The 10,748-nt window shown below is 44.5% G+C and overlaps 1 pseudogene; it reads right to left on the bottom strand.

Moving 5' to 3' along the window:
* Nucleotides 1-10,198: 10,198 nt before the first annotated feature.
* Nucleotides 10,199-10,317, bottom strand: LOC126199837 (5S ribosomal RNA; annotated as a pseudogene).
* Between the last annotated feature and the right edge of the window lie 431 nt (nt 10,318-10,748).

Here is a 10,748-nt window from a genome sequence, read left to right as displayed (position 1 = left end):
TGGCATGGCGGTAGTCGTGGACAGACTTTGGAGGGGCAGCTGGGTGGGTGGCTGCAGGGGTGGGATGGATAGAGGAGATGGTGAGAAGGACAGGGAGATGGTCACTACTAACAGAATCGAGGACATCAATGGCGATGCGACCAAGGAGGTTGGGGGAAGTGAGGATAACATCGGGTGTGGAGTTACTTTCAGGACGGGTGTGCTGTGGGAGAGGAACAAGGTCACCATGGAGGGTGGCAAGGAACTGATGCAACCATCGAAGGGTGGCTGGGTCAAAGCTGTGGATGTTGAGGTCAGCAGCGATCACATAGGTGGTGAAGGTATGGTCAGCATGGGAAATGAAGTCAAAGGGGAGAGGAGCTGCGGGGCGGATATAGATAGTGGCACAAGTGATGGTGAGGGAGGGAAAAAATAGGCTGAGGAGAAGGTGTTCAGTCGGGTCATTGAGGAGGGGTTGTGGCCGGACAGGGAGATGCCTGAGGTGGCCTATAGCGACCCCACCTCGAGCTAGGGGAAGGGGATTGTCAGTGCGGTGACGGAGATTGGGGGAGGTGTGGACAACATGGTGGGGTTGGAGGAAGGTTTCATTAAGGATGAAGGAGTCAACCTGGTGTTGGGAGAAGGTATGCATCAAGAGGTATTTGTTTGCAGGGAGGAAGCGAATGTTGAGGTAGAGGAGACGATACTGTTGACGCGCCAGGAGGTTGGAGGTGGGAAGGATGCGGGAAGGGGAGAGAGGGGCTTAAACGAGGGTGTCGAGGTGGGTGAAGGTAAAGTGGGCCCGGTTGTGGGAGTAGGTGGCGTAGATGCTTAAGTGGAAAACAGAGTGGGTGGCAAGGGAAATCTGCTGGAGTGTGTGGGGGCGCTGGAAGGGGTGGATGTTCTGCAGGACGATGGTGAGGAACCGGATGATGTCTTCTGGTGTAGGGGGAGGGCGGGGGGGATTGTTAGAGTGGATGGGTTTTAAAACGTCTGGACACCTTACTTTTACATCAGTTATTAGAAACAGGCACTGACGATTCAAATGTAGCGTTGGAAGTAGTCGTCCTTGTATTAGACACTCTGAAAATTTGCTGTGATGGTGCATTTCCATTATTTATATTGTCAGCCATTGTCCCACGTCCACAAGGAGGGCGACTTTTCACAGGTTATTCATAGCAGTTTGCAGCTGTGGCTGTCCTGCGCTGAAGCGTAAATCCACGTGTGAGCTCGTCAGTCGGCCGCAGCAGGTGGCGGCGTGCCGGTAGATGGCGCTCGGCGGTTGACGCGAACAGCTCCGGCCGGTATTGGACCCCCAGGAACGCCGGTTTCATTACAACAGCGCAACATTTCATTCCGGCGAGGAACGCGCCAACATCCGGTCGCAACCCGCACAGGTATTCCCGGCATTTGCGCAGCCTGACAGACTGCCGGCGAGACCGTAATGTGGCAGAGAGTGTAGTCCACACGCCCGTTAAAGACTTACTGATTCTATTAGGTTGGTGCATAAGTTCGTAGTGTTTTTCTATAAGTATGATGAACACAACAGATACACATAACAGAGACTTTAGTCATCAATAATATAATCTCCTGCACTGTTCACGACCGTCTGTCAACATTGGGGTAACTTTTCCAGTGCACATCTGCAGAAATCACATGGTTTTAAGGCGAAGAATTCTTCGAGCCATGTTCGGAGCGCATTTTCATCCAGAAAGGAAGTTCCTTGAAGGATGTTCGACAGAGAGCACAAAAGGTAAAAATCTGAGGGGGCAAGACCAGGTGAATATGATGGGTGCGGAATGACCTTCCAACTCAGTTCCTTTATGGGCCTGGAGTTTTTTGTCAGTCTAGCAGAATGTGGCCGGGCGTCTGTAGTGATGGATACAGCCCGGAGTAATCGTTTCATTCTACACCACACCGTACCTGTTTCTCCAGATGCATAACATATGTGGATGCGCGCAGGTCTTGGCACGGGGATATCTGCTTTGTTTTGGCTCAACCATTCCTTTCTGTTCTGTATCTTAACATAAAGACACAATTTCTCGTCTTCAGTAACGATACAGGACGTGAATGGTTGGTGTTGTTCACAGCTGATGACGAGCAAGCTGAGATGCACATGTAGCCACCCGCTAATTTTTGTGATTTTGTCTTAGAGCTTGCGGTGCCCATACATCCGATTTCTGAAACTTCCTCGTTGCATGCAAATGTTACACGGTGGTGGAATGATGTCACTTCGTCACATTTGTCAGTTCTGATTTCTATTATAACACTAACTTGCCCTGACAGAAGATAATGTTACCCTCTGAAAGAATTTAGAAGTCTGACCGCGTGTTTGTTAACGGATAAGGGTATCGGACTACAATTTTGAATGTAGTGCAATTAATAGAAAAACTAAACAGACTTTAACTTTGGGGTTTAATGAAAGTAGTAAAATTAATATACGAATGAAAAAAATGAACCGTCGCCAGCCTAATTAGGCACATGTTTAAGAAAATTGAATATTAGTTATTGAAGTTACTTTCATTAGTATTCCCTTTGAAGAGCACATGCGATACAAACGGACACAAGTCACTCTGAGCTGTGGGTAGCAGCAGTTACCACTAAAACACAAACCAGTAAATATAGAAAGCAAAAATGTACCAAACTCATACTAATAACACAGCCCAGTCTAGCAACTGTCACGGATGATGATGATGATGATGATGATGATGATGAAATGATGAGGGCAACTCAAACACCCAGTCCCCGGGCAGAGAAAATGCAGCAGAAAAAGAGGCGGGGAGAACCAGTAAGACGGATCGGTCAGGAGAGCTACCTGATTTCAAGTGCGGACTAGTCATTGGATGCGTAACAAATCCATCGGGGAAATTCCAACCCTTCTAAAGCTGCCCAAGTCGACTGTTGATGATGTAACGGAAGGAGCAAACACAGGTAAGCCGAGATGAGACAGACCTCATGTACAGAGGCGAGAAAGTCGGCATTTGCGGAGGGTAAGTGTAAAAAATCGCGTGAAAACAGCTGAAGAAATTGGTCGAGAGTTCCGAAGTGATTCCAGCAGTGCAGCTGGCACAACGACTGTGCATACAGAGTTAAAAAAAATGGGGGTACGATGGTTGAACAGCTCCTCACAAGCCACACATTTCCGTTGCCAGTGCTATTAAATGCTTGAGTTGGTATATAGAGTTACGCCATTGGAAAGTGAATGAATGGAAACGAATGATTTGGAATGATGAATCTACGAAAAGCCGATAGAAGGGTTTGGGTTTGGAGAACGTCTGGGGAACGTTTCCTGCCATCATATGTAGTGGTGACATTGAAGTACAGACGTCGTAATATCACGGTATGGGGGTGTTTTTCGTGGTTAGGGTGCGAGTTTCCGAGGTGGAGAGATGGGATGTTCACTTCATCTCATATAAATCTACACTATGTGATCAAAAGTATCCGGACACCTGGCTGAAAATGACTTACAAGTTCGTGGCGCCCTCCATCGGTAATGCTGGAATTTAATATGGTGTTGGCACATCCATAGTCTTGATGACAGCTTCCACTCTCGCAGTCATACGTTCAGTCAAGTGCTGGAACGTTTCTTGGGGAATGGCATCCCATTCTTCACGGAGTGCTGTACTGAGGAGAGGTATCGATGTCGGTCGGTGAGGCCTGGCACGAAGTCGGCGTTTCAAAACACCCCAAAGCTGTCCTACAGGATTCAGGACAGGACTCTGTGCAGGCCAGTCCACTGCAGGCATGTTATTGTCGTGTAACCATTCCGCCACAGGCTGTGCATTGTGAACAGGTGCCCAATCGTGTTGAAAGATGCAATCGCCATCCTCGAGTTGCTCCTCACCAGTGGGAAGCAAGAACGTGCTTAAAACATGTATGTAGGACTGTGCTGTGACAGCGCCATGCAAAACAACAAGGGGTGCAAGCACCCTCCATGAAATACACCACCACACCATAACACCACCGCTTCCGAATTTTTCTGTTGGCACTACACAAGCTGGCAGATCACGTTCCCCGGGCATTCGCCATACCCACACCCTACCATCGGATCGCCACATTGTTTACCGTGATTCGTCACTCCACACAACGTTTTTTCACTGTTCAATCGTCCCATGTTTACGCTCCTTACACCAAGCGAGGCGTCGTTTGGCATTTACAGGCGTGATGTGTGGCTTATGAGCAGCCGTTCGACCATGCAATCCAAGTTTTCTCACCTTCCGCCTAACTGTGATAGTACTTGCAGTGGATCTCCTGATGCAGTTTGGAATTCCTGTGTGATGGTCTGGATAGATGTCTGCCTATTACACATTACAATCTTCTTAACCGTCGACGTTCTCTGTCAGTCAACAGACGAGGTCGGCCTGTACGATTTTGTGCTGTACGTGTCCCTTCACGTTTCTACTTCACTATCACATCGGGAACAGTGGACCTAGGGATGTTTAGCAGTGTGGAAATCTCGCGTACAGATGTATGACACCCAATAACCTGACCACGTTCGAAGTCCGTGAGTTCGACGGAGTGCCCCATTCTGCTCTGTGTGGAAATCTCGCGTACAGATGTATGACACCCAATAACCTGACCACGTTCGAAGTCCGTGAGTTCGACGGAGTGCCCCATTCTGCTCTCTCACAATGTCTACTGACTACTGAGGTCGCTGATATGGAGTACCTGGCAGAAGGTGGCAGTACAATGCACTTAATATGAAAAACGTACGTTTTTGTGAGGGTCCGGACACTTTTGAGCGCATAGTGTATATCAGAAAGGCAAGTACACTCTCCCCCCCACCTCACGCCTCCTCCTTGAGCTACCACTTTTCACATCACGCAATGGATAATAATTAATAATAAAAGAAGCTATTTGGGCTCCAGAGTATACATTTCAAGAGTTGACACCTGCATCATAATTTATTTTGGTTATAATTTGATTAATTAATATCATTCTTGGGAGTTTCTATGGACTGCGCAGAAATGCCACAAAATATATGTTCGTCAGTTTGTGCACAACACCAATTTTCTGGCCGGCCGGTGTGGCCGTGCGGTTGTAGGCGCTTCAGTTTGGAACCGCGTGACCGCTACGGTCGCAGGTTCGAATCCTGCCTCGGGCATGGATGTCCTTAGGTTAGTTAGGTTTAAGTAGTTCTAAGTTCTAGGGGACTGATGACCACAGATGTTAAGTCCCACAGTGCTCAGAGCCATTTGAACCATTTTTTGACCCAGGGGCTAAAATTCATTTATCAGAACTTTGCAATGTGGAGGTCCGGGTTTTGCTTTGTAAATGACTGAAAACAAATTGTTTACTATTGCTGATTTATTTTGCCGTTGTTCTTGAAAGCGAACATATTACAAGTAACATAAATGCACGTAGCTCTTGAAATCATAACAATCTTTCAACACAGACTGCCTCACATGGTATCCACTTACGACCAAAACCATAATACACTAAAGATAATTTTCAAAGAGGTTACATTCAACTATACTGCGACAATCTTGTATATTAGAAAAGTAGAAATTCATGCATTATGATATAATATAATTTGCGTTTATAATAATTATTTTTGTTCGATTCTGTGTAAGTTAAATGCAAAGATACGTGGGCGATTAGCTTTTTATAGCGTACATATTTTTGTGTAAAAAGCGTGCCGAATGTTTCCGTAAATGTACAGTAGCATAAAGGAATAGAAATAATGGTTAAGTACGATAAAAAACCAGTTCCCCAGCAAAAGTCGAGAATCGCATAAATATCGGTCAGAACTGGTATCGGATTATTCATAACTGTGAGATCATCGTTGATATAATCAATTTGGAAAGGAAATCATCTTCCCTCGATTGTTAGAGACTATAAACCGATTGTTGGTCTGAGATGGATATACGCCAGTCAGGTATTGTGCTCTTCTCGAAAGGAGCGTAAGTAAAATCCGAAGAAACTCAAACTGACTGTTTAGGGTTTGAAGCTGAATTCTGTCTTTTGACGCAGTCATCGATATATTCCTTCAATAAGGTCTAAACGTCTAACATCCCATTATTCTAGTGATTCGCTCTAGAATACGAGACGCTACAGCGTAAATCAAACGGCAACTCAGATGGCCATCTGCATCGCAAATTAAGTGCCCCCACCCCCCTAACATGTTCCCCGGGCCTATCGATCTCTAGGCACACCAAGCCTTGGTGACCGTCAGGCACAGGCTGTGCTCCATGACACACACCTACCACCCACACCTCCCACCCTTTAGACAGCTGCTTCCTGCTGGAATCTCTCAACCCTCCCCCATCACACCCTTAATTCTCTTACTGTCCCTCCACTACTTGAAAAAGAATGCGCTGAAACTGAGCAGTAGGTACTAGTTATTTATTTTGCTACTCGTCGAGCAATAGTACCACAAGCGAAAGAAAACGTGCTTAAATTTTTTCCATTATCTCTGAAATATTCTCGGAATGTGATATTTACTTCATTGGAAGCTACATATTTCCCAGGCATTCGTTTCCTTGCCGGTGGAAGTCAGGGGATACCAAATACTGAAGAAGAATTATTGCAACCCTGTCACAACTCATTTTGTTTCAGCCATTTATTCCATAGTCTTGCCTTTTGCTATATAATTACAAGATTCTCTTACATCCCAGCAAATGCTGACCATGACTTTCGCAGCAAAAGTAATAGATTTTAGAGCTTTTGCTGGTACTCTACCAGAGCTGAGGGGCGTGGAAGGGAAGGAGTGGTCGAGAAGGGAGTGAGGCAGGGTTGTAGCCTATCCCCGATGTTATTCAATCTGTATACTGAGCAAGCAGTAAAGGAAACAAAAGGAGAATTTGGAGTAGGAATTAAACTGCATGGAGAAAAATAAAAACTTTGAGTGAGATAGTACTGGAAGCTGAAGAAATCAATTAAAATATGTTCTGCGGTCCGAAATGGAACCCAGATCTCCTTGTTTACTGGGAAAAAATGCTGATCATTACACCACCGCAGCATTGTCGCGAACGTTGCTGTACGAACTATCCAAGCCGAAGTGCAAACTTCAATTCATATCTCTAGCATAAAAGCTTTGAGGTTCGCCGATGACATTCTAATTCTGTTAGAGACAGCAAAGGACCTGGAAGAGCAGTTGAACGGAATGGACAGTGTCTTTAAAGGAGGATATGATACGAGCATCAGCCGGCCGAAGTGGCCGCGCGGTTCTGGCGCTGCGGTCTGGAACCGCGAGACCGCTACGGTCGCAGGTTCGAATCCTGCCTCCGGCATGGATGTGTGTGATCTCCTTAGGTTAGTTAGGTTTAACTAGTTCTAAGTTCTAGGGGACTAATGACCTCAGCAGTTGAGTCCCATAGTGCTCAGAGCCATTTGAACCATTTTGATACGAGCATCAACAAAAGCAAAACGAGGATAATGGAATGTAGTCCAATTAAATCAGGTGATACTGAGGGAATTAGATTAGGAAATGAGACACTTGAAGTAGTAGATGAGTTTTGCTATTTGGGCAGCAAAATTACTGATGATAGTCGAAGTAGAGTGGATATGAAATATAGACTGGCAATGGCAAGGAAAGCGTTTCTGAAGAGATTTGTCAGGAAGTCTTTTCTGAAAATATTTGTATGGAGTGTACCCATGTATTGAAGTGAAACTTGGACGATAAATAGTTAAGACAAAAAGTGAATAGAAGCTTTCGAAATGTGGCGCTACAGAACAGTGCTGAAGATTAGATGGGTAGATCACGTAACTAATGAGGAGGAGAACAAGGGAGAAGAGGAACTTGGCCACAAGTTGACTAGAAGAAGGGATCGGTTGGTAGGAAACGTTCTGAGGCGTTCAGGTATCACCAATTTAGTACTGGAGGGATGCGTGGAGGGTAAAAATCGTAGAGGGAGGCCAAGAGATGAATACACCAAGCAGATTCAGAAGGATGTAGGTTGCAGTAGTTACTCGGAGATGAAGAAGCTTGCACGTGATAGAGTACCATGGATAGCTGCATCAAAACGCTCTCTGGACTGAAGACCACAACAGCAACAACTACCACTTTTCGCTTTTTACAGTTTGAATTACTTTATGTGATGGCGGATTAAAATGACTGTGTTTGTTCTTTAATTTTTGGACGTCGTTACTGTTTGGTAGTCTTGTGCGATTTTTGGATACTGCAATCTTCTACGTTTCTTGTGTTTTTTTTTTTCGGAGTTTGACCACGGAGATTCCATTTCAAAGTTCTATTATTTCTGAACATTTTGCTTATGTCCTGAGGCTTGTTTTCTTGGTAAACGTTAACGCAAGCACACAGAGAAAAACATGTACAAGTCTTATTTTGACATTAATGCAGTAAAATTGTATCGCTGGTACTTTGCAACAAAGAGTTGTGCTATCTCTGTATAGTATTTCATGTAACAAAGTCTCTGTTCAGCTTTCGAAGAGTACTGTCTGGTCTTGTGCATGTTATGGAGCGCCCTGATCACTGTGAATTCAGTGTGTAACATGTCATTTTTGCCAAATACTAAAACTTTTAATGAAACATGGTGCTGAAACGCATTGCAGTCTCATCAATTTGGAATCAATGTTTATTTAACTGTAACTGCCCCTAGTGGAGTTCATAAAGTTGGAAACGTGAAGCTGATTGTTTGAAATGTCGGATTTGAAAATGTCTTCATTGGTACTTTACAACCCGGACATCAATAATCATGCCCTAATATAAATATCATAACGACGAACTGAATGGCAGATGCTTCAAAAATGAAATATGAGCACAAATTGTGCTTTTGGGTATTGCAAAAACTATTACTGGATCTGATGCTCCGCAGTACCGATTTCCATCACATTGTGTTAAGCATTTATAAGCCCGATAGTTCCGATAATGAAATGTGAATATTCTTTTACACCGTTACAATATATTCTTGTTGACTGAACGGAGGGAATGGTACTGTTAGATGCTGTAAACACTTATGTTGCTTCTGAAATTTCGTTTCCTAGCCTGTCAATTCTAGCTTTATGGTTTTATGGTGGCGAGATTTTACGACATTCTTTTTGAAATACCCTTCCTTCTAGTTTGTAAGTAGGCTGTTTAGGTTTTTATGTTGGTAACGCCACGTAGCGCTCTGTATGAAAATCACTGACTGTGCTGTGTGCAGTCTGTGACTGATTTGCGTTGTTGGAATATTCGCTATTGTAGTGTTGGGCAGTTGGATGTGAACAGCGCGTAGCGTTGCGCAGTTGGAGGTGAGCCGCCAGCAGTGGTGGGTCTGGGGAGAGAGATGGCAGAGTTTTGAGAGCGGACGATCTGGACGTGTGTCCGTCAGAAAAAGGAAATTTGTAAGACTGGATGTCATGATATATATATATTATGACTTGTGAACACTATTAAGGTTAATACATTGTTTGTTCTCCATCAAAATCTTTCATTTGCTAACTGTGCCTATCAGTAGTTAGTGCCTTCAGTAGTTAGAATCTTTTATTTAGCTGGCAGTATTGGCGCACGCTGTATTGCAGTAGTTTAAGTAACGAAGAATTTTGTGAGGTAAGTGATTCATGAAACGTATAGGTTATTGTTAGTCGGGGAAAGTCTTTTGTAGGGATTATTGAAGGTCAGGTTGCGTACCGCTACAAAAAAAAAAAAAAAAAAAAAAAAAAAGGTGTCAGTTTACTATTGATCAGAACAAGTAAAGAGAGAAATGTCTGAGTACATTCAGTTTTGCTCAGCCGTTTGAAAATCAAATAACGTAAGAGGTTTTCCAGCACTGTCATTCTTAATTTTTCTAAGGAGATGTTTCAAATTTTTTATATGAAAACATTTAAAGCTTTTTAAATAAAACAAACTTTGTTGACAGTCTACATCTTTATTCTTGTTTCTCAACATAGCCAGTCAGGTGACCAACACTTTTCTCTCAGCGAGAGACCAATTTGTTGATAGCGTCACCATGGAATGTTTGACTTTATTGACGGTGCCACAACCTCACCTTTGTTTGCATTGCTTCATCACTGTCAAAGTGAGGTCCTCGAAGATGTTCTTTATGTTTTGGAGCTGAACTGAAAACTGTACTGAAGTCCGACCGAGCAGACTTCGGAGGGCGACGGTACCTACCGGCCCCCGTGTCATCCTCACCGATAGACGTTTCTGGACGCGGATATGGAGGGGGCATATGGTCAGCACACCGCTCTCACGGCTGTTGTCAGTTTTCGTGGCTGGAGCCGCTACTTCTCCCTCAAGTAGCTCCTCAGCTGGCCACACAAGGGCTGAGTGCACCCCGCTTGCCAACAGCACTCGGCAGACCCGGATGGTCACCCATCCAAGTGCTATCCCAGCCCGACAGCGCTTAACTTGGGTGGTCTGACGGGAACTGGTGTTACCACTGCGTCAAAGCCGTTGGCCTTTATTTTTCTAAGCAGATGAAAATCGGATGGGAGCGGGACTGAATGGAGGATAATCGATGACACTGAACCCAAGACATACGACTGTTGCAGATGTCGCAGAACTCGTGTGTGTTCTGACATTTTCACACTAAATGATAGGGTGCTCCATGTGTGAACGAACGTTTTCTGGGTTAGAAGCTCGTTTACAGTGCGCTTTTTCTTACGTACCGACAGGGATACGTTACACACCGCCATGTTATATGCTACAATTCGAAGACCTCTAGCGGCAGTGGTCTGGAAATATGTAGATGTGAAGAATAAAGACGTAGATTATTAGTAACGTTTGTTTTACTTCAAGCCTCAGGAGTTTTCAATTAAAAAATTGGGGGGTATTACTTTTTAGCACACTCTCGTAATTGTAAATAAATATGCGTTACTGTCAGAAGCAT

Source organism: Schistocerca nitens, chromosome 8 (assembly GCF_023898315.1).
Source record: "Schistocerca nitens isolate TAMUIC-IGC-003100 chromosome 8, iqSchNite1.1, whole genome shotgun sequence".
NCBI classification, from domain to species: domain Eukaryota; kingdom Metazoa; phylum Arthropoda; class Insecta; order Orthoptera; family Acrididae; genus Schistocerca; species Schistocerca nitens.
This window is presented reverse-complemented; position numbering and strand designations above follow the sequence as displayed.